Source organism: Rhinolophus sinicus, linkage group LG03 (assembly GCF_036562045.2).
Source record: "Rhinolophus sinicus isolate RSC01 linkage group LG03, ASM3656204v1, whole genome shotgun sequence".
NCBI classification, from domain to species: Eukaryota; Metazoa; Chordata; class Mammalia; order Chiroptera; family Rhinolophidae; genus Rhinolophus; species Rhinolophus sinicus.
Window position 1 is genome coordinate 141,851,123 of NC_133753.1, and position 24,601 is coordinate 141,875,723.

General features: G+C 34.8%; 1 protein-coding gene across 24 annotated transcripts in view; it reads left to right on the forward strand.

Moving 5' to 3' along the window:
• MEF2C (myocyte enhancer factor 2C) overlaps positions 1–24,601 on the forward strand; it is a 167,885-nt gene that overhangs the window by 16,638 nt on the left and 126,646 nt on the right. For 3 of the 24 annotated variants that reach the window (XM_019734217.2, XM_019734229.2, XM_019734218.2), the window contains exon 1: positions 3,152–3,628. The exons of 7 other annotated variants lie outside the window; for them this stretch is intronic. The gene's annotated coding sequence lies outside the window, so the exon portion shown is untranslated. Of the gene's footprint in view, positions 1–2,832; positions 2,988–3,143; positions 3,629–24,601 lie in introns of those variants that run through there. 14 more of the 24 variants (XM_019734224.2, XM_074328751.1, XM_019734225.2 and 11 more) reach the window with 9 other exon arrangements.

Sequence of the window (24,601 nt, forward strand, 5' to 3'; positions counted from 1 at the left end):
TACATCAATCCACACATCATTTTGTGTTAAAGGAAGTGTAACCTTTTACTTAACCTGCTAGGCTACAAGCTTCCAATTGGCTTAACGGGTATAAGAATATTCTACTTTCCAATCATAGAACTGGAATACACTGGAGAATTCATTTAACACATAAGCAACCTGAAGCCCAGAAAAGACACACTCATTAGTTAGGCACAAATCTTGAACCAGAGACTCCAGGCCTCCAAACATCTAGTACCAGCTCCTCCCTACACCAGAAAATATTGTGATTCTAGCTAAGTACTATTAAATGGGAAGGATAAGGATGATTTTAAAGAAAAAAAAAAAAGTCCAGAAGTATTTAAAGAAGGATACAAAGCACATTTTGGATTAACTGCTTTGTGGATTTCCAATGAATAATTTTAAATCTCAGGTGAATTTCTATTGTATATTTCTGTACAACCCCTTCTGCTTCAACTATAAAAGTTCCAGGGAAAGAAACTAATGCTAATATTAACTTAGGGTCACACATAATTAAGAAGCTAAATCTGCTGAGGGGAATATTTTATATTTTAAAAGGCCAATTGTGATACATTCCAGGTCTAAATTATTTTCAAATTATCCAGTGTGAGGTTATACATACTTTTGAATGCTTGTACTATCATTGATAATTATAGGTTTCTTATAATATTTATTATTAAATGATTCTTTAAAATGTTAAAAGATAAAAGTTTCTTTTTAAAGAAAAATATAAAATTGAAGTATACTGTGATAAATACTCTCTATATCCATCTAAAATAGTATGGTTCAAAGTCAGGTATTGCCTATGTCTATTTGCACATGTAAAACAGGCTGTTAGAATTCATTACATTAATTTGAGGCATTATGGAAATAAACATAGGTGTTCCTGCAAATGGTATGCTTTGTTAGGGCATTTGTGAATCTGGAAAAAAATGAAATTTCATTTTTACCACCATATATAGATGTATCTTAGTATTCAAAATGTCTATGCACCTTTAAATTTTTGGACTTTTTTAGAAGTTGTACCTTAAATGAAACCCTAATACAGATGATCTCTGCCATATTATTAAAATAAATTCATAGTAGCAAACTTACCAGATGAAAAACAAACAGGCAAACAAATAAATTGCAGATACTAATCTGTAGTAAATACTATTTCAGATGGTTCTTGCTTTGCACAGTTTGCCATGCTTTCCTATACTAAAAGCCAGAGTTTCATTTTAGTTGTGCTGATAGTCACAATGTGATGAGCCAGAAGCCTGAAGATTGTTCAGATCTAGTTGTCCTCGCCTGTAAAATCAACCTTTCCCTTTCAAGTGAAGCCTTGGGGCAAATGCCTAAATGTTGAGCCTACGCTTCTGAAAAAAGCTACTCACTTCAATAGCCCCTGCAATGAAGCAGGAGGCTTTTTGAATCACACAGTCTTCCCGCATTAAAATAGTCTGGAGGCACAGGGCAGAACTTAACAGGAAATGCAACTAGTCATTGGGTTAAACACAGTGCTGAAGGGAATTTTTTTAAGTGAGAAAATATCTTTAATTAGCTAGATATTTCAGTACACTCCTATTGTCTACTCTTGTACATTCCATGTTTTTATTTCCCCATTATGTTTTCAGTTCTTCCTTTTACAATATTGAAATTTTAAAACTTGGTTTAAACATTTTATATCAACTATAGTTCTACTGGCATGCAATCGTGTCTTTTCATGATTTGTGTACTAATTGGTGTATGTTATCTTTGGTTTTAATGGGTGTGGAGTAATTTGGCTAGAGAAGGGAGGTTCCCAAGCCCTAGTAGCCTTTACGAAATCTTTAATATTGATCTATTTTTTAAACTTTAACGTAAGTAGTATCTTCCTTATCAGTCTCTATTTCTGCTTCCTGTGCAGCTGAAACTCTTCAGGATAACTGAAGTCATCCGCTATCGGATAGGGAAGCCTAATGCATTTGGGAAGTTGTTTTGGTTTACATGGTAATGCCCTGGATAAAATCCAGTCAGGTGTGGAAGAGATAGAGTAGGAGGAGGGAGGGGGAAATCTCCGAGGAAGCTGCCGCCTTACTAAATATTTCCAAACTGATTAGAAAGTTCATGGCCCCGCGATGAAGTCGAGATTTCAAATACTGGTGATTCTTTTATTGCTAAAATTTGAGAACCATGTAGGCTCACTTTCTAGCCCTCCGACCTTCCAGAGCTGAAAATCGCGTATTCTGGGCGTTCTGGAAAAGCGCGCTGGAATCGGGTGCTGCAGATATCCTGGACAGTGGCTTTTACGCGTAAGTAATAGAGGAGCGCTCGGACGGATGGAAGAATGAAGTGGTTAACGCGTCTCCAAACGGGAGAAAAGTCACAAGAGCAACTATTAGGGTCGCGCTCCTATTGGTCAGAGGAAAGATCCCGACTTTAGAAGGACTTTCCTGCTGGCTGGCTGGCTGGCTCGCAGCGTCCCCGGGGAGCGAGCGCGCGGCAGCCAAACACTCGGTTCTCGGGGCGTCCTCGGCTACGGTACCGGCAGAGAGCAGCGAGTCGCCGCTCGCGGTGTTGTCTTCATTTGGTGCAATAAAGAATTGTCATTAGCTGTGCGTATGGCATGTGCCGTTACCCTACCGTAAAACTAAAATTAGCAAAATGTCAGGAATGGAAAGATTGATTCACCAAGATGCAATTATCATTTAAAAGTGCTTGATTGAGGTACTGATGTTCAGTGATTTATTCTGCATACCATATACATAATTAAAGTAGTGTAGTGGAGTAATTTATCAATCTAGTTGAGACTGGAGGGGTGAGGAGCGAACTGCTGTATGTTTGTTTTATTAAAATGCTCGGAGGTCTAGTCCCGCCCCCCTTTTGCAAGAGTGAAACTGATGATTTCTCCAGCTCGCGAGGAGTCAACGGTTTGGGATTATGAGGGAGGGAGAGACGGAATGAAAGGCAGCGCGAGGCAAAGACACAGGCAAGGACAAAATAAAGGGAAAAAAAGAAGGCAAGAGGTACTTCGTCGTTCGCGCTGCTTAGAATCCCGTGCTCCGATTTTCCCTGCCACCCCCGCCTCCCCTCCCAATATCCTTCCACCATTCCCCCCGCCCCCCGCCGTTTTTACGCGATGTTTCAAAGGCTGTGAGCGGCTCTCCTTTTCCCATTCGTCTTCTGTCACTTCCTTCCTGGACGCAGTTTTCTGGACGAGTCTGGTTACTTTTAATCCGGCCGGCCGCTGAGAGCCACTTTCTCCTCCTCCTCCTCCTCCTCCTCGTCTTCCTCCTCCTCCTCCTCCCGTTCCCCCTCCTTCCAGCGGCCTTGGCGCGCGCGAATGCGCGGCCCCGAGCGCGCCTCCCCCGCTCGCACTCTTTCCGCGCGCGCGCTGGCGCGCGCACACACACACATCGTCTCCAGCTCTCTGCTTGCTCTGCTCGCAGTCACAGACACTTGAGCACACGCGTACACCCCAGACATCTTCGGGCTGCTATTGGATTGACTTTGAAGGTTCTGTGTGGGTCGCCGTGGCTGCATGTTTGAATCAGGTGGAGAAGCACTTCAAGGCTGGACGAAGTAAAGATTATTGTTGTTTTCTCTCTCTTTTTCTCTTAAGAAAGGAAAATATCCCAAGGACTAATCTGATCGGGTCTTCCTTCCTGTAAGTACCTCTGACATTTCTCGAGAAAATAGAAATAGCCTGGGTATTGTCTCCAAAATTTGCATCAATATATTTCCCGGCACTGGGTCTATCCCTCTGCCTTTTTGAAGGCTGAAGTTGAGGCTTGTTGTGCATTCTTTTCGTTAGATTCCATGATTTCCTCGTCTGTTGCTGAAAGTAACTTTTTAGATAGTCTTATCCGTTTGCCATCAGTTATTGAAATACTCCTGACTCGTTCTTGTCACACCAATGTGTTTAAAGTTTCATGAAGTTAGTTCACGTCATTAGCATGTTTGATATGGTGGAGCGTGTGGAGGCTGGTAGATTTTAATATTTCACAGAATGTTCTGTGACCTTGAAGTACATGCCTTAAGAACTGGCCGTTAGTTCACTGTGGAAAGATGCTCCTCTGAGTCCCCCCAAAGACTCTGATTTGCTTTGGGTTATGCTTCTGAGCCACTAATTCTTGGGATTAGTTTGAGCTAAAGCATGGCTGTCTGTCAGAATATACCTTTGTGCATCCCATTCCCTTACCAAAGTGCTGCCTTGATAGAAGGCTTCTTAATTGGTGTGGACAAAAAGTAATACCCTGGCCATGATAGTCTATACATTTCACAGTTCATGTTGGGGTTTCAGTATATGCATTGCTGTTTAGGTCAAGTCAAATACATAGCTGTTTAAAAACAAGGTTAAATCACTTAAACCGCCTTCTGTTTGGACTTTGGATGAAAGTTACCAAACTCAGTGGTAAAGTTGGAACAAAGCAAGTATATATAAACACGGCAGGCACATTGTTTATAATATTAAATATTATGCAAGTATTTAAATTTGATACTAATGTTATCTCTTTCCCAGAATATGGCTATTGATTCTTAAAGGAAATTTTATATCTAAAGCATTTCTGACTGTTCTAGGTCCAGTAGTTATTTTTTGGGAAAACCTATTTTTCTTCAAATTTTAGGAATGTGTGTCTTTTGTATAAAATACCTTTATATGTGAATGCCGACAGTATAATAGGTAGAATCGGGCTCTCTGCCAGTTCTGTAACCGGTCCTCAGTGGAGAATTGCTTTGACGCAAAGTGGGTTTTACTATTGTGAATCTGATATTAACCCTAATAGTAACTGTCTTGTGAAATGGCTAGTGACTGCATATATTTTCTAAGTGCTATAAAGGGAACTCCAGCCACCTCATTATACCAGTCAAAAAGAGTGACCAGCCTCTTTTTCACTGGCACCTTGCAATGGAATTGTGGTTGCAGAGTAAAGATGTTTATGTAGAGTATAATAACTTGAATCCCTAGAGACTTGGTAAGACATGGAAATGTGACCACCTGTGAAGCCCGTTTAACCTCTGAATTGCATACTAATTTTAGCTTTAAATAGATTAACAATCTCCAATTTAAAACTAAAACATCTTAATTAATTTTTTAAATAATGTCAGTTTTGGCTAGTCTTTGAAAGCGTTCAGTATGTATCAGTATGGCACAAGCAGTATGTTTGTTTCTCCATCAGTTTCAGTTAAATATAATGCAGTTAAGAAACTATATTATTATCTTAGTGTATGCATGAAATTATTTAAGTTAAAAGGAGTAGTTCTAAAGCAAGTGGTTCAGAACTTGATAGGTATTAATTAAATGAGATGTACCTATCTAATATCCTTTCTGAAGAGGAAAAAAAAATCTCTAAAATATCTCATTCTATTTGTAGGAAAATACATTTGGCTATATATTAGACTACTAACTCAATTCTAAAAGTTTTTGTCAAAACACTTTAAACTCAATGTTTGTTTAAAATATGGTCCCCAAATCAACTTAAGAAGACAATAGTTGGCAGTTATCTTTACTTCAAGTTTTACTAAACTTCATTAAAATTACTGTTCTTTTATTAACATAATTCACACAACTTTGGAGTATCTGTGGCATATTTTCCAGACTTCTTACTAAAGACAGTATTTTACTCCATTTATTAATTACACTATTTGCATTCTGATTGCTGTATAAGTATGTGGAATATAGTGAAAGACAATATTAAAGGTACAACTTTTATTAAATAATAATTTTTCTTTGGTTTAAATAAAAAATGAGCACTTTATAACAAAAATCAATTTTCCACCTTTCCTGAGCTGTTCATACTTTAAAAGTATGCAATTACATATATTAACTTTTCAGAATAGAAACACATTAAATACAGGAAATTTAAATAACAAGAACTTTACTGCATCTTGCCTCTTTTCTTTTTAGTAAACATATTCAGTTTTCAAAATTTGGGGGAAATGGCTCATTCCAATGGGGAAAAGGACTATCTCAGGATTCAAAATTGAATCTTGAAAAAGCATCATATTTTATGTTTTTCAGATTTCTATGACTATCTTCCTTGGCGCTCACTTTACCGAATCAATAAATTGCATAACAGTACAACCATATCTTTCAAAGAAATTATTTCTTTTATTTAAGTTCCTTTTATAAAAAACTGAGCTAAATAACTCCTTGGCCACTGTTAACATTATATTTCAAAACTTTCTTCTGTTCATTGTAGTATATTTTGTGGTTTTATTTCCCAATTCTATGTGCGGTATATTTTGAGTCTATGAAATCTCAGAAAGTGACAAAAATGGGGAAATATCTGTGCAGCAACATTTGTGCTACATAATAAAAAATAAAAAAAAAATAGTTATTAATTAGAGAACCCTGGCTTCAGGGACATGGTTCAAAACAACATGGGAAAATTTCATACGCAATTAAGGGTCACAGAATGGACTTTAAAGAGATTATTAAGAAAGTTCTACATTTTTTCAAAAGCACATCCTCTGAGAAAACACCCCGCAAATGAATATCTAAAACTTATAAAAATGCACATATTCATTTTATGACTATAGAGACTGGCTGGACACAATGAAAAGATTTAATCATTGATGATCAGTCTGTGTGCTGCATGTGGAAGGATAGGTGATTAAGATCCCCGTTCTCAGCACTGTACCTTAATCTCATGGGCGCGTGGACTGCCTTGCACTCAGTAAAGCTTGACTGTTCACCGAGATCTGTCATCTTTAGGAAATCAAACCAGATTACAGAGGCGATTCACAAAACCAGGAGCGACAACAGTCTGTGCACCTTACAAAAGACGGATTACCCAGTTCATGTGTTATTTTGATAGGTCAAAGATAAAAGCTGATTGTTGAGAAATGGCAAGACAGTCCAATTTCAAATGATTGCTAGATAAGTATACCACAACCCTGTTGCTTCATCGTTATGAAGAGCCATTCAAACTGTGGAAAACTCAGTTTTCAAATGACAGGCTTTCAATAGTAAAATAAGAGAAAGCATGTCCTTTTTATATGTGTCTTCATTGCTTAAATTTTAAGTTCCATCACTTCTTTATGAACAGACATCAAGTTCTGACTGCTTATGCGAAACAGTTACAAGGCTTAATTGCAGTAGATATTTTCAGAGGGTTGTAGATAGCACAAAACAGAATTTGCCAGAAATAAAATATGCACTCATGGTATTGAGTAACTGAGTAGAAAATGCATAATAGTCAGTAGCCATTATGTTATTCTGTTACAAAATATATTCTTCATAAAAATGTGTAATTATATAATTATGAATCCATATTTGAAATATATCTTGATAGGTGTTTATTTGTCAAATTATATTATTTATGAATATTACATATAGATCATTCTTTATAACAAAATATGAAGTTTTGAGAATTTATTTCAGAGAATAAAATTTGGTTTACATAATAGCATTTTGAAAACCCCAACTTCTTACACATCCAACTCTACAGTAATTTTTTGCTTCTTTAAAAATTGAACTCCTTTTTTACCCAACTGATGCCTCCTAGTGTTTCACACAATAAAACACTAATGAGTCACCCATAAATGTAAACATTACATTTTCATTGCCAACATCTTCTGTGATACATAAAATTAATATTTATGTGTTTAATTTTCTGTGCATTATAATAAGATAGGAACTTCTAGTGAATGAGATGTTTCATCTGAGTGGATTTGTGGCACACACTTTCAGGTTTTCTTTGACCATAACAATATCTTACTAAGTTTTAATAAGTTTATTATCTTTAGTTCCAGTTTATATATTTACTGTTTATAGTCAGTCTTATTTTAAGTGAAAAACATAGGCAGAATAGCATAGCTTCCATTTTGTAGGCCTGGAAATTATATAGTTGTGTTCATCCGGAAATGTCTGATGAGCAAATTGCTAAGGGACTAACCATTTAAACACTAAAATATCTTAAAAGAGATATAAAATTTTGCCAACTCTGTGTCTTGACACTTAGGAATTTCTTTGTAAAAGTGGAATGAAGAAAAAGAGCATTTAGAAAAAAAAAGTAAATATAAATGTACAGATTCCCACAAATATAGAGTATGTCACTTTATTAGAAAATAAAATAATACTTGCGTTGGGAGTATATTATTTTACATAATTGGAGGAAGACTTATTAGAACATAACTTCTCATGACCAGAAGATTGTCTTAATGAGGTAGAAGTTAGTAGATACTAACTTTGGTGTGAGTTTTCTGTCATTAGGGTAAGTGTAGACTTTCAATATTTTTGCACATCTGTGATTTCAAATAGCTTTCTGACTCTACTTACGAAGATGGATACTTTAGTTTCTGAATATTTTTTCTTTAAAATAGTTATGAAAGGGAGGAGGCATTCCCCTAATGGGTCTTAAATTCAAAGGATGCCCTCAAAAACCTGTAGCATTTTGTGGGCTTCTTCCCGAGTCTCCATACAACACACACATGCACAAAAACTCACAAATTTCTTTCATTAACACAAGTGTTATCAGCATCCAAACTTTTAGACACTAGACTGAATATAGTTCATTGCTGTTATCTAGATACATATGCGTCACTTAGTTCTTCTGATTCAGAACATACCGCATTTTAACAATATTTAACTCTCATTTAAGATTTTCTGATTTGGACAATAATACAGTGCTATTACAATTCTGTGCATATTGGATACATTTCAAAGAATGTAAGGGGGTGTATTCCTTTAGTTCAAGGAAGCAAACGTAGAAAGGGGTGGACCTTTCCCACAAGAGCCACATTTTTCCCCTTGGAGAATTGAAGCAAATATGCAGTAAGTAAGTGAATAACAGCATGAGAAAAAATAATTTCTGATGGTCTGCTGTAGTCAGTAAGCAAAGGAAACTGTCAGGGTTTTTCTAAAAGCAGTTATTAATAACCTTTCTCACACTGAATCGTGAAAAAAGTCTATGAAAGTGTTGTAATTTTAATAATTTAACTTTCATAAAGTGTACTAGAATTAATTTTGCTCAAAACAAGAATTCAATAGTAACTATTTTATAGATGAATTGAGATATAAAGGGATAAAGGGAGCTAGAGGCACCCGTTTCCTAACTTTCTCTTAAGAATAAGTAGATAGCATCGATGTTCTTATGTTAGTTGTTTATGTGTGTGTAAATAAAGAAAATTCTATAACAGAGCACCATTGTAAAAAATAAGATTATAAAAAACATTACCTAAAAATAGTATCTCACGTTTCTTTGTATTATTTAACGTTTACTGCAAAAAGTCACGTTCTTATTAAGTATGGATAGTATGTGGTACCTGTTACAGAAATCCATGTTTTGCTTTCAAGTGATAAGATGAGTAACATTCATTTGTCATCACCATAATGCCTTTATTGTGCATTGTCATTATATTGCCCAAGTTAAATCTCTAATTATTTTTAAAATATAGTGGCTAGTGTAAACAAAGTTCAAAGTACACATAAAGAAAATCTTGAGGATATTACAAAGGAAATTGGCGATATTACAAACGATATAAACAGTAAACCTATTACGGGCAGATTTCTGCAGGAATCATTACTCTTTAATAATGCAGATGTTATAGAGACTTTATTAATTCTTAATGCTGTAAATTTGAAATGAATGGAGCAATGTTGTTCATCCTGCAAGTGGTTGTGATTCATTTAGAATGACAATGCAAATCTTCTAGCAGTGACTTAAATAAGTACCTTAAACTTAGAGACTGGAGAACCTGATCTCTGAGGCAGTCCCTGCTGAGAACCTGCTTTTTACAAATATCATCCTGAGCATGGTCTGGTTTTCTTCTTGTATCTTGTTGTCATAGATAAGATGCACATGAAGAAGTCATATAAATTGTTCTCAGATACTGTGGCTCTCTAGCATATTGGTTTTAAAAAGTGGTGGATATGGGCTTTTGGTAGAATGCAAAGTGGGTTTTTTTGTTGTTTTTTTAAACAGCTAACCACTACCTCTCCCTTCCTTTTACATGTCTATGATTCTTTCAGCAAGTTTAGAATGATAAGGAAGAGAATGTGTCTTCCCGGGAACCTCAAAGATAAGCAGCTTTGGTTTAGATGTGTTTATGTATTAATATTTGCAAAATTAGAAAATAGATGCGCTAATGTAAATACGTAAAGACAGACCAGGAAATTAGTCTACTACTTAACAGAGTATACATGCTTTTTTTAACCTTCTAATTAATTGTTGACCATGCATAAGGTGTACAACCAAGGCTCATTATGGAAAGCTGGTATTATTGCTTAATGTAACATAAGGGATTGGGATTTCTTTCAAGTAATTTTGAAGATGTGATTATTTAGCAGAAATATTCACTGGAGCATTTTATTTTTAGAAATCATGGTCACACAAGGAAGCCTTTATAAGACCGGCTACCTAATTGCAGTCAAAAATCTGTTTAATGAATGAACACACACACACACACACACACACACACACACACACACACCACACACACACAGAACACACATTATTAATATCATAACGCCCCTATATTTTTCAGTATTTTTGCCATGTTCTTTATATCTCAACAGAACATGCATGTCTAAGCAGATGTTTTAAGTTATATCCGTCATGTAGGTGAGTCTGTAAATGTCCTATTTAACTTAAATGGCTTTGTGGGAAGGTAGTTTGAGAAGTTTAAAAAGGAAAACAAAACAAAAAAAAAACCCTTCAGTTACTATAGCTTTAGCTCTTTCTTTTTAAAAACAGTAATTACACTCAGGATGAAGAAAGTAAAATAGACTCTTTTAATTCTTTGTAACATCCAGTTTCTAAGGTAGAGCTCTGGTGTATTTTTATTTCTGAATATTCAGGGCAGGTACTGGCAGCAGAGCTACAAAATGAAAACTTCCTGGCTGCAGACCAGATACAGTGCACAGTGCCACATCATAAACTTCCCCTCTTCTGTCTCGGAGTGATTTCAGCCCGAAGTCATGTCCTTTTTTTCCTCTTGTGTAGGCTAAGGAGCAGAGAGCCTTCTTCCTGGGCAATCACTTTGGGAAAGGAAAAGCATAACGTCTGCCTTCTTTAACTTGGAAATTCAGCCTCTTAAATCACTAAGACATTAACTGCAAAGTGAATTCAGTAGGTTTCCATTTTCTTCCCAGATAGCAGTTTAGAATACATAAAACAATAGGTGTAAGATAGAAAATGAGACCTCTTCCCCATCCTCCTCCCCTTAGTACACACAGGCCCAATCAGATGTCTGTATTTTTTTTATTTTGCAGAGAAAAAGTATAATGGTTTCTTTTCAATGAAGCCTGTGCATTATATTCCAGATACGTTAGGTCATTTTGTGATGCAAATTAACATTGAGTGTTTTTTGTACTTATCCCAGGAAATAGCAATGTTCCACCACAATATGTGGCACTACAGTCATTTTTATTGATAGACACACTTTTAATGATTGCTAGGTCAAAATACAGAGCACAAAGAGAAAATGTGAGCTTCAGTTTTCAGATTTGGTTTATCCTCTTCATTTGAGAGGTACAGTGTAAGTGATGTGCTTATTACCATGCAAAATAAATCAACTTCCAAATATCTGCATTTACATTTGAAACTGTAGTCTGAAAACTCATACTTCTCCTTGTAAAATAATGAGTAAAAAATTGTTAAAACCAGTCTTTAATTACCAGTGACATTTTTCACTCGTTACCAATGCGATTTTTTAAAATCTTATTAAAATATAATTTCTAGCCACCATGGCTCCTTTCAATCAGTAGCGCATTCTCATTTATGTGAAGTATAGTCAAGTTGTTGCAGCACACCTTTCTAAAACTAGCCTTCTCTTATAGAAGTATATTAAGTGGAGCCTTAAGTAGAAATGCTACTACATAATAAATATTTGTTGCAACTTTATTTTTATACTAAGTTATCGATTTAGCAGTATGCAAATGGTGTATAAATGTTAGTTTAGTCATTAACCCACTAAACCAATTGTCAATTGCCTATATAAAATTTACCAAGTCAGAACAACAGTTAAAGGTAATTTAATTTTCTCTTTAAAAGAGATAAGAAAGATCATTTTAATTATATTTAAATATCAAGCAACTATTTTTACTGTGGATGCAAATATTTCCTAATAAGTGTCAAGAAATTAATACAACTTAGATCTTAAAATGTAAATGCACTCATAAGAGTATGATCATAATGGCCAAATCTTGGCAATAGGTGTTATGAACAAGGATCCTACATCTGGCACACTTTCAAGGCTCATTAGCAAGGGGGAAAAATGTTGAACTTTTTTTGCATATATTAATATACCTAGGAGTCAGTAATTTTTTGACATTTATTTCTTACAAAATTAGGCATTCTGTTTAAAAATCAGATGTATTAACCTTTAAAACTGCTTTTATTTAGAAGATGGTACAGGACTTCTTTATCTTCTTGGAATTCTCCGGAGCTATAGGATAATTTGAATCATTACCACTCGATAAATATTGTTAGATACATTGTAAAGTTCCAGTTTAATGTGTACTGGATGAAAATTTTTGACTAGAAAATGGATTTTCTTGCTATTTAAACATTATAAAACTATACCTGGTTAAAACATGAATCTGGTGGAGGTTCCTGTAGTTGGTAATTCTCTGGGCAAGAATTTAAAAATTTTTAACTGTTAACCAATAAATTACCAAGTACTGTACTTTTTTAAAGTGCCTGATTTTCATTCATATTTAAGGAACCTCATTAAGTTGTTGGGTGGTCTTTAAGGAAAGGTTTTGTGGTCCAGAAAGTAGATCTTTTCAGCCTTCTTCTGTAACAGTTAATATGTTAAAAAGGTATAAATCCAGACCTAATTCCATCAGGATTTTTTTCTTAACTGAATCAAGCCTAACAAACCTGACTATTAAAAAAAATAGTAAGTGTATCCATTTGTTCATTTCTCGTACTTATCCAAAGACCACTTAGAGTCTATATAGGTTATAGGTTAAGGAAATAATTTTGACGAAATCTTTCTTTTCTTTCACTGTTGAGTTTTTCTCCTCTTACATAAACCAAAAAGAAATTCCCACAATGTCATTAAATGGATTTGCAAGGGGCCGGGTAAATACTCAGGCCCATTGCTTGTTTCCCTGTGGCCCTTTGGTTGAGATGAATGGACAGTGTCCCTTTTAGGACTGACCTTTCTTTAGTTAGAGTGGGTGCTGTGTGATCCCCCCCCCTCATTTTATAGTTTCAAAAATCAAAGAATTCTTTACTTCACCCTTTTTTACCTTAGTTTTTTATTGTTTTTGGATTCTGTCCTGAGTTCCCTTCTTGCTTCAAAATATTTGGTATTGTGAGGAAGCATGTGCACTTTTAACTTGTTTTAACTACACATGTGAGATCATAGAATTGTTTCAGGTGTGGACTTATCTCCTTACACTTGAGAGATTGATGTGGTTCATCACAGCACAATGCCATGTCATGAAAGAGCTCCAGACACTGATCTTGAAACAGCAAAAACTTCAGGATGATGTCTTTGTAAGGAACCACTGACAGCTTTAGAGTCAGTAGATGGTACATCCACAGCAAAAATGCACAGCATTATGAAGTCTCAGGAGGGGGTACAGTTATTAGAGTAGCTGAACCAAGCTATGGCTTTCATGATGTTCTGTAAAAACCTCATGTCAGGCCAAAAGTTCAAGGTGCATGTGCATGTGCAGGACAGGATGCAGGGCGGCGAGGAGGGGGAATAGGAGGGGGAAAGCAGCGAGACAGACAAAAAGCATGAGAAGCTGGTGATGACTACAAGAGAAAGAGAAAATCAGTTCTTTTTGTTTGCAAGCATAAAAGAGTGATGACCCCATCGCCATACTTAATATCATTCCTTGAATTATACATATGTGTGCTATTAGACAAAGTGGCCCATAAAGAATAGAGAGGAATGGTTATGAACAAAGAACAAACGGGGTTCAAATCCCAGCCTCCCATTTACTGGTGAGTGACTTTAGGCAAGTTATTTAACCACCAGAAAGCCTCAGTTTCAGCATCTGTAAAATGGGGATTATAAGACCACCCAGCTCTTAGAGTTGTAAGGATTAAACAGCATAATACATCTAAAAGCACAATGTAAGTGATCAGTAATTAGTAAATTATTATCATAGCACCATACATTATTTTAATATGTTTTCTTCCTGCGAATGATGATCACTTAGAAATGCTTGGTGGGATAATTATTTTGATTTTTTTTCAATAATATTTTCATATCATTAAAATTGGGTCACTTTCAGGGCAAGGCTCTATCTAATTCTGATGCGATGTTAGGCCAGTGCTAATGATCGCTAAGTACAATCTATTTTTTCAAGAACATCAAAACATTTCACAGAATCAGATGTTATTAAATAAATATCATATTGTTTTTAGAACATAAATGGAACCAAGGAAAAAATAATTTCATCTATAAGTTTTAAAAGTCGTTTATTGAAATGGATGAATTCCAGGTAGATTATTGCTTAGTTTTAATAAACGTTCAGTTTGGAGGAAACATTTGATGTACATAGAATTATTAGGTGGTTTTAATAGTGAGAACAACCTCACCGAGAGTTCTACAGGTTTTGTTCCCCTTAGCATTAGTATTATCCACTTTTGAAGGACACATTAATATTCCTTACTTTTTCTTAGTACATAATTTTGATTGTATATGGAGGCAGAATTAATTTATGAAGAATGAGTGTCATTTACACATCTTTCTATTCCTTCACAATTACTCTTGCATATACTAGGTAATCTATAGCTATTTGATGAATAAATTAATGAATCGTATTTACTAGTAAAGGCAAAATGCATTTTTTATTTGAGTAGTTAAAAAGTAAGTAAATAGCACTCCACTGTCCTTTTTCATTTTCCAGATTTGATAGATCGTTCATTTGAATTATAGTTTATCAAATTTCAGATTCAAATTATCTTAATTTGGGTATTTTTCTTCATGTGAGAAGAAATAGAAAGTAGTACAGAAGATGCAGAATTTTACCTGAGGATTGTACCTTTTGATAACACAAATAAATTTAAGTAAGATGTGGATGAAAATGGGACTATTTCTGGTCTCAAGTGTCCATTTACCTCCTTTTTGTTCACCATTTATAGTCACTTAGTTTCTCAAAGAAATTCATATTTTGGATGACAGGTTATGTTGATGAGGTCTGCCCAGTGTAGACAGCCTGTGGAGCTGTGACCATTTGAAATTATTCTCATGCTCTGGAATAATGCCCCTCTAGTGTGCACCTCACACTAGCTTTCTTTCCTAGCCCTGTTTTAATGCCTGGCTAAAGAGTGCTCAGTGCAAGGAACTCTTTCATAGTGGACTTCGCTATGGTAAAACAGCATGGACAGCTCCCAACACTGCAATCAAGGATGCCTCTAAAAACTTTAATTTAAAAATAATAATAATAATAATAAGTCTGCATGATGATGATGGAGCCATCTAAGGCACATGGGCTTAGAGAATTATTCCCATCTGCAACCCCCTCCCCCTGCTTAGTAGCCCTTTCCAGGGTTATGATTACTGGAAAATGGCTGTTAATCACCAGATTTTTTTTTTTTTTTTTGACTGCAGCTGCTTCAGTCAGACTACTAATCTATTAAACAACTTGGTCTTCAGTTTAAAATTTGCATTGTATACTGTATAGAATAAATTGTCATTGTAATCAGAGCATCCAAGAGAACTTCCTGATATGATTTATAGAAGCACATTTGTTTTTATGTATGGACCTTTCTAGTGCTATTGAGCCAACTGTTTAAACAATACTGTGGTTGATCAGCATAAAATAAAATATTGTAGCACTATTGAGTGCAAGCAGCATTTACAATAGTCACATTTGCAGAATATTTGAATTGTGGCATCTCTAGCATGCAGCAGTATAATACCCACATAATTCAAAACTTAACCCAGATATTTAAAATTTGACTTAAACCTGAAAGGGTTTTTGAAAGTTTAGCATTCTTGTACCAGACTGTGGTAGAGTGGTTTGGCCTCATTTTCTACCTTAATGCTTACTACATTTGCCATAATTTGAAGAAATAATCCAAAACCTGAGTCAATTATTTAGTGCTAAGAGAGGACAAAACAGATCTAATTTACAAAGGACCCTTTTAAAACACATTCTTATATGTAAAATTGACAGGCTACAAGAGGTGGTTGGATGAAGTTCATCATGTTGGAAAGAATGTTTCAATTAAAGTTGAGCACTTTCTCTTCCAGGTCTTTTTTTCTCCATTTTTTATTTGCTGTGCCAAGGTATCCATGTGCGTTTTTCCACTGTCATCTGGCTCATTCCCAGCAGATGCACACAATCTGTTCTGCTGTCACTAACAGGGTTCGGTTTATGAAAAGAATGTGTCAGAACATGCCACTATAGTCACTTTTACAGGTTTTTTTTTAAAGAGTAACTGAGAATATATGCATTGCCCTAGTTTTGTACTCAGCCTTTAAGAGATTTCTAAGAAACTTTTATAATACAATAGTTTTAAACCAAAAGCTTTCCTCTAAACATGTTTTTGACCAAATATTTATTTTCCATTAAAAATAAAAATGTAACAGTTCACAAACGTCTTTAATGATGGACAGAATGCATTGTATTTAAATTTAAGGCTAGATTTTTATAGGAATGTTTAAAATAAACCAAAGATTTTTTCAAAAAAACCCAATTTCCAATTACGAAATTTACTTCATAATCATTAAACGTATCTCATACTAAAAACAAACTACTTTCCTACTCAAATCAAGGCTTTATTTTAAAATACTGTGATATACTATGTAGGGTATAGTCATAAATACCAATTATTTCACTTCATAGGTAATATGGGTTCCCTTAAGTCTTTGACACCATTAAATTAAACCAAAAGCAGTTAAACTATCTTATCCTATATGGAGACACTTGATAAATTGTACTATCTCAAAATAATGTGACATTTTTCTTTTATAGATTTTCACATTTTAAAAGCATGATAGGTAAATATTTCTGAAACTTAATTTTATTTATTTGGGTGTTTCTATTCCTATCAAGTATTCTAAATAAAAGTTAATTTCTTTTGTTGTCTTCATAGAAAACAATTTCTCTGGTTTTATATAAATAAATAAAATATTTAAGCAATAGAAACCTGCATTCGTTCCTGAAATAACTTTAATAAGTTAGCAGAATTTGAAATTTTAAGTATGTGTAATAAGTACATACTGCATATATGTGCACATGCAGATAGATAGTGGACACATTTACATTTTGTATGCAGATATGGTATTCAAATACCTCCCAGAGTTGAAGATTTTAAAATGCACTTAAGTGCGAATTTTAGATTTTTAAAATAATTTTTGGTATGAAGAGCAACTCAAAGTTCAGGAAAATTAAACATTTTTTAATCAATGTTATAATTCACATGAGCTATAAATGACGATTTAGAAACAATATTAATGTGTAATCATATACAAATTTAGCATTAATTATATATATTTATATCAGAAAACTCGTTAGATTTCTGCATAAAGGAAATTTATGAAATATATTTTAAGGCATAATTTCTGTCATAAAAATGTTATGATTATGATATATTGTCACATAAACAACTCAAGCAGCATGCGAGTATATTAAGAGACCGTTTTGGAATAACTCGGTGCATTTTAGCTAGAAAATAATTTAAACGGACCTTATTGGCTTTGTTGTCACATCATATAGATTAATTGCTAAATTATCTTTCTAGAGTTGTATCAAATGATTGTTATAATAAGTTTTATTAATACCTAAAGAAAGATGAATTCTTGTTCATTATATTTCAAATGTAGAAGTGTATCCATGCCTGTCATGAGTTTATTTTGTAATGTTTTTTATGACTTGAACAGGGCACATATATTAAAGATGTGTGGTAAACAACAGTTCTGGAGTTCACTTTCTCTTGCCAATACTTTAATTTATCCAGGACTTTATGTGTCAGATAACTTTACTTTTAATTAGTCCATAGATACTTGAATTGTTTAGTTTTTGGTAATCCCGAATATTTGTTCTTAGGATAAAAAGGTGACGCTACACCAAGAATCACAGATGGTGAACTGAATAAATATTTGGTTGAATCCTATGGGATGTCAGAGCCTCTTACTCTTCCCCTCAAAGCCTTCGGCAGTGGGGTCGGGGAGAATAGCCATAGTACATTACAAGATGGTAGACTTAGCCTTGCTAACTTATTACTGCCAGTATTAGGGGAGGAGTCACAGGGACTGAAGAACAGCCAGAATCTTTTCCTTTTCCCAAAGTTTTCATCTTCATTATTAAGTAGCATATTGTTTTTTGTTGTTTTTTTAATTAAAGGTTGTTGCGGTGACAATTGTTAATAAAGTAACATAGGTTTCAGGTGTATAATTCTGTAATACATCATCTGTATATCACATTGTGTGTTCACCTCCCAGAGTCAGTTCCCCTTCCATCACTATATATTTGATCCCTTTTACCCTCATCTATTACTCCCTCCCCCCTTACCCTCTGGTAACCGCTAGACTATTGTCTGTGTCTATGAGTTTTTGTTTTTTCATTTGTCTTGTTCCTTTGTTGTTTTCATTTCTATATACCACATATTGGTGAAATCATATAATTCTCCACTTTTTCTGTCTGACTTATTTCACTTAGCATAATAATCTCAAGATCCATCCATGTCTCAAAATGGTGCCATGTATATTCAAATTGTAGCAAAGGAAAAGAACAACCAGAATCTTTTCCTTTGCTATAGTTTGAATATACATGACTACCATTTTGAGACAAAACTCCATAGGCAAACCTGATCATATTTATCCTGAATGACTAACCCTTAAAATCCTATTTATCACTCAAAGTGTTAATACAGTCCTAAATTTCACTGAGGGAAGAAAGAACCTTTATCCTCTTAGTGAGAGTCACAGAACTTAAAGAATATTTGCAAATATTCTTAAATATCTTTAATATCTTAAAGAATATTCACAAATCTTTGCTTTGTGAAATCTTTTAAATACCAGATCTTCTAAAAAGGTAGGCATTTTTATTTATAACGCCATAATCAGATTTTTTCCCCTAATTTTATTTTTTTAAATTAAGGGAAGAGTAGTTTTGAAACTTGAAATTTCCCTCGTTTTCTAGGGTATAAATGATGGAGCCAGTTTAACTCAAAACTACTTTTTAAAAAAAATTTTGCCAGTTGCCTCGTTTTCCGACATGGGTACCACCCTCCTTTGTGGTTCGGAGGTAATTCTTTCTTTACATTTGCTTAGTCATAGGTCTTTTTGGAGCAGAGACAGGCTATTTTTGTGAAAGCTATCCCCAAAATATGTATTATTCATAGACTACGAAGCCCATCAAAGAGTCTCACTGCACGGGTAATGATAGGTTAGACTGTAGTGACCATAAGGCTCTCCACTCGGCTTTCTTTAGGGAATTTAAAGACAGTGGTATCCTTTTTCCATCTGCATCAACATATGTTGACCAGTTGGTTTTCAATTCTTGCTGGCTTGGTAGTTGGAAGTAAGACTGATTTACTAGAAATATAATTGATATGTGCAACTATGACTTAGGAATTCCACTTTTATCCAGCATCACTACTCCAGATATCTCTAATAATTCTAATAACTTTTGTGATACGTGTAAAACCTTGCATTATTAATTTGAGAGTATTATTAATTATAGCTGTTTTACATGATAATCACAGCTAACATTTTTTGAGAGCTTACTGTATATTTAGGTACTGTTCTAAAGGCTTGAGGCTTTACATGCATTAAGTTATCTATTCCTCCAAACTGAATGAGATAGGCACTGTTACACTCCCCATTTTACAGATGAAGAATTGAAAAAAAAAATTTTAAGCATCTTACCTAAAGTTATCCACTTTGTGGATAGAACAGAGATAGAACCTCAACAACTAAATAGTGGGTCTCAGAGTCCAATTTTACCCACTAAGCCAAAATCTCACATACATTATCTCAGCAATTAGATAAGAAAAAGGAAATAACTATAGAAACTTAACTTCACATGGCATCTTGGGGAAAAGTATTCTTTCAGTAACCCTAGAATCACATATTTTAAACTGTGTGATACGTTAGTATGGTTTTGAAAGATAAGTGAACTCATTCTTGGTCTATGATACCATTCTGTATTGTTAATGTGAAGGAAAAACTATATCTATATCTATCTCTCTATCTGTATATATGACTATATATATATATATTTTACCAGCTATTTGTTAGATCTTCCTTTTATAAGCAATGCCTTATGGCAATTTGTAAAAATGTATTTTTTTCAGTTACAATATTAGCTTTCATTGAAATGTGAACATCTAGTTTTATGTTATTTCTGTCTAGTGATCTTCAGTTTGCTTCCTACTTTTTTGAGCTGTTTTAATTTTTAATCTTTACTTGCAGGAAACATAGTAATTTATATAGTTTTAAGAATGTGAGCTGTATGACAGTGTATAAATGGATATTAAATGGATTTCAGGAGTTATTCAAGTAATTTAATATAGATGGATATTCTGGAGAATTTGAATTCAGTACATCTTTTAACTTTCTCTTTGTAGTTGAAAAAGAAAACAAACAACAAAACTTTAAAACCAGATATATGTGAAATAAATACTGACAATTTAGAACAACTTGCATTACATTTGAAAACTAGGAAATGTTATATCAACTGTATTCAAATGCATGGCTTTTAGTTTTTAACTGAATATTTCTGCGTTCGGTAAAAGGCCTTTTGAAAAAGGAAAAGGATAATTTTTAGAATTTTTACTATGAGAAATAGTATGAACTTTCTCTTCCTCTAGTAAACAGTTTTCTTGTTTTTTCATAAAACTATTACTGGGCTCTTAAAGTGAGGACAGAGAGGCTGGTCAGAGGTCAAACAAGACTCAGATATTTATGAATTACCAAATGTGTATGCTTTGACTTCAAACTTAATAGCTACCATATCTTTAAAGTCATGGATTCCTTGCCAGATTTCCACAGTGAATTTTAGTAACTACATTTGGTTCTGCTTTATTTTACTGTTGCAGAGGAGCAAATGCTTATTTGGATTACCATGCAAACACCAAAATAACCTGTGTTCTCTGTATTTAAAAATGCTTTTTTAGAAATGTTACTTGAAGATTTGGGAATTAGTTGTGTAATTTGGAATTAATTGGTTACAGTGATAAATGGCCTCTGTGTCACATTGTGGTGCCCACCGTCAGGGGGAGTTTTGTGTGTTTTATGCGATATTAAGTGCCACTGGTAGTGCTCAGTGTTCCTTCGTCTCTTTCTAAGGAAACCACTGAAACTAGTAATGTCTACTTCCTAATGTGATTTTGACTATAGTTATTTGAATTCCCTCTTTGGAACCTTCCAAACGTAAAGCACACTCTGAAGACTCCATAAAACACCAGATTTATATTTAGTGTCCATTTGAGTTCTAAATATACAGGAAACAAGCATTCACTATAGAGGCCTGGATTACCCAAAGACTTGAGGAGGAAGTCATAGCTGTTCACTAATTCTATAAAAGATAATTATATAAAGTCATTAGTAATATTTCCGGAAGAAGATTGCAAATATTGCATTTTGAAAACCTTTTCAAAAATTTTGATCATTCACGGACTAAAATCAACTAATAGTTCCTCACAAATAGAATCCATTCAAATACTGGGAGCTGTAATTGATCTTGAGTAGATGTTAAGTGACAGGGTCATAGGTGTAAAATATTGGGGTTACTTTGTGCACCTAGTTTAGAGCACTGGTTCTCCATCCTGGCTATATAGGGAGTTTTTCAAAAACACTGAACGCAGGTTCCACCTCTAGATTTGGGTTAAATTGGTCTGCCATTTAGGCATTGCTGTTTCTCAAAGCTGCCTGGGTGATTGTAATGTGAAGCCTGGGTAAGAACGACTATTTAGAAGAAGACAAATGTGAATCTAGAGCTTGGTGATACAACTCCATGCATTCTGAAAGTTAAAGAAACAAGTAAGCATGTACCTTGAAAACTGTGTTGGGCTCTGCCCATAAAATGTCTACTGCTATTCCCCCAACACATCCCATTTGGACATTGGCTACAAATTTATTAATTAGTCAGTTCATTCACTGAGTGTGTAATGGGAGGTGGCTTGTTAGACGTTAGGGATACAAAAGTGAAAGATGAAGTCTTTGCCCCTGAGGAATTCAGTCTGATGAGGGTGATGAACATGCCAGGCACAATTTATGAATGTAATGTGATAAAGGCTACACTACAAGTGTGTTGAAGGTAAAGTGGATACGTAAGTGATGGAATGTTCAACTTTTTTGGGAGATGACTGGCCAGGTCAGTCTTCCTTCAGTAGAAGAAAGGACACCTAACCTAAAGCAAGTCTTAAATAATGGGTCAAATCCTGGCAGTATTCTGGAAGAGGGAATTTTTTGGATTCGTCTCTCCTCTGAAAGCGTAACAGACGTTTATGAGTTTTTACATGACCTGCCATATTCTCAATGTTGCCTCCCCATTTGGAGACCCAGGTCTTGTCCAGGACTTTAGGTTTCATTAAAATTAGGGAAGCTGAGGAAGCTCTGAGGATGGTACCAGAAGTAGGAAGAGACTAGCTCATGCCCTTTCCATTCTCTAGACAACAGAAAACCTCATTGCTACGAATCTCGAGGGAACTCGAAGGACTTGCTCCTCCTCCACTCCCACTCATGCCCTGTGTCCTAGACACAGCTGAAAGGAAGGATGGCCTGATCCAGGTCCTCCCCTGCAATTCAGTGTTTGGACAAGGGATGTGGAACAAGTTACGAATGAGGGAGAAGAGCACCCACAGTGGGATACCACCACAAGAATATACTGTGGAGATTCAACGTTTATCTGTTACAAAGTTACTTTAAAAATAGCTTCAAGTGGTATGTCTGGTGGTTTTTTGGTTTTTTTTCTTATTCTAAAAAAGCAAAAATAAATAAATAAAAGTACTTTATGGATGTCATACCCTTAGGAAAAGATCTTGTGTATTTTAAAATTACTCTATTAAGGGTACTTTCATAGAAAGGAATCAATCTATAAAACATAACAAACTATGGCCTTGAAAGACACGTAGAATCCAAGAAACTGGATTCATTTCTTCTGTGTTGCCTAACAGGCTACAACACGCACGCACACACACACACACACACACACACACCAACTTCTCTGTGTATATCAGAAGACAAGAAAATAAATATACTAGTCAAGTTACATAGAAAAAATTGCATTATTTCATAGGCATCCTTACTATAAAATGAGCCACATTCAGTTTTATGTAAGGGGGAGAAAGGGGTGGTTGGATGGTTGTCTTAGTTACATAACGGAATAAAATTCCAAGTCTGTAAATCAACTTTTCATTCCAGCTACTAGACCATGTTACCTCCACAAACCAGATTCTTCATTAAATAAGCCCAGTTTCATATTGGGATGGAGGACAGGGAACTGGGCTGTACTGCTTGCCTATATCATTTCCCAGTGACTGGAGTAGAGAATTAAATTAGTTATGAAACACTGAGGACTTTGATCTAATGGGTTGACTTTTTTGGAAGTACAAAATATATTGAATTTGATCTCAAATAGACAATACATTAACATCACACATGCTTTTAGAAAATTATCACCTTGAGTAAATTAGGTATACATGTAGTGTTGAATTCAATTAGTGTATTATTAGAGATTTACAAGTCAGTAAATATCATAAGGTGAGATTTATTTTTTTAATGCAACTGGAAACCCTCCAAAGATGCAATATGATCCAAGTGAAAGCAAGTGATTTTAAGCCCTTGGAAGCCCTCAGTGCTGGTTTTGCAGGAAAGGAGCACATTTATTAGGACTGTTTTATCTCCGAAAGGCAGAGCTTTCTATGATTGCAACTTATAAATCTATTGAGAGTCAGCGAGGTTATCCAGATGAGTTTTTCTCTCACATCATGCAATAGCCGAGAAATTCTTTGATGACAGTCAGCTCATAAATGGATAGACTAGTAGACTTCAACAATATACTTGAAGTCTCCATCCAAATAAGATAATACTATAACATAACTGTATTAGAGTGTTATATTTCTAAGATAGTTTAATACAGTGGATTCCAGATCTGGCTTCACATTCGAATTCTTGGAGAGCTTTTAAAAAATAACAATGCTGGGGAACCAGCTCCAATGATTCTGATTTCATTGGTCAGGGATGGGTCTACATATCATTATTGGTTTTTTTTAAGTACCTCAAGTGCTTCAAATGTGCAGTCAGGGTTAAGAACTTCTGTTAGCATTCAAAATCTTCAGAACTTTGAATCATCTTTGAACACTAAGGTGAAGTAAATAAGGAACATTAGCATTACTTCCCTTCCAGCTATAAAATTGAGACAAAAATAAATTGATTTCTTAAGTTATAACAGGGAAATTATCTCTTCCATAGACTCTTTCCTTTCCTAGTTTATGAGACCAGCTGCATCATTCCAGCTTCTAAATTATTAGCATTTCTAAATATGAAGTAACAGGGGAAGTGATGAACTTTATAAATAGACTGCCTGAAATATTTGGCATGAGGGGTCAAGATGTAGGCGAAGCTGGAGAAAAGACCTTAGTTTGTGTATTAGCCAGAGGCCAACAGTTGTTAAATTCCCTATATTTCCTTAAGGAAAGGAAGAGTATGAATCCCTTTAAGAACATTTTTTTTTCTTTCCTCCAATGTGTAGTCAGTAAAACCCAGAGGGGAA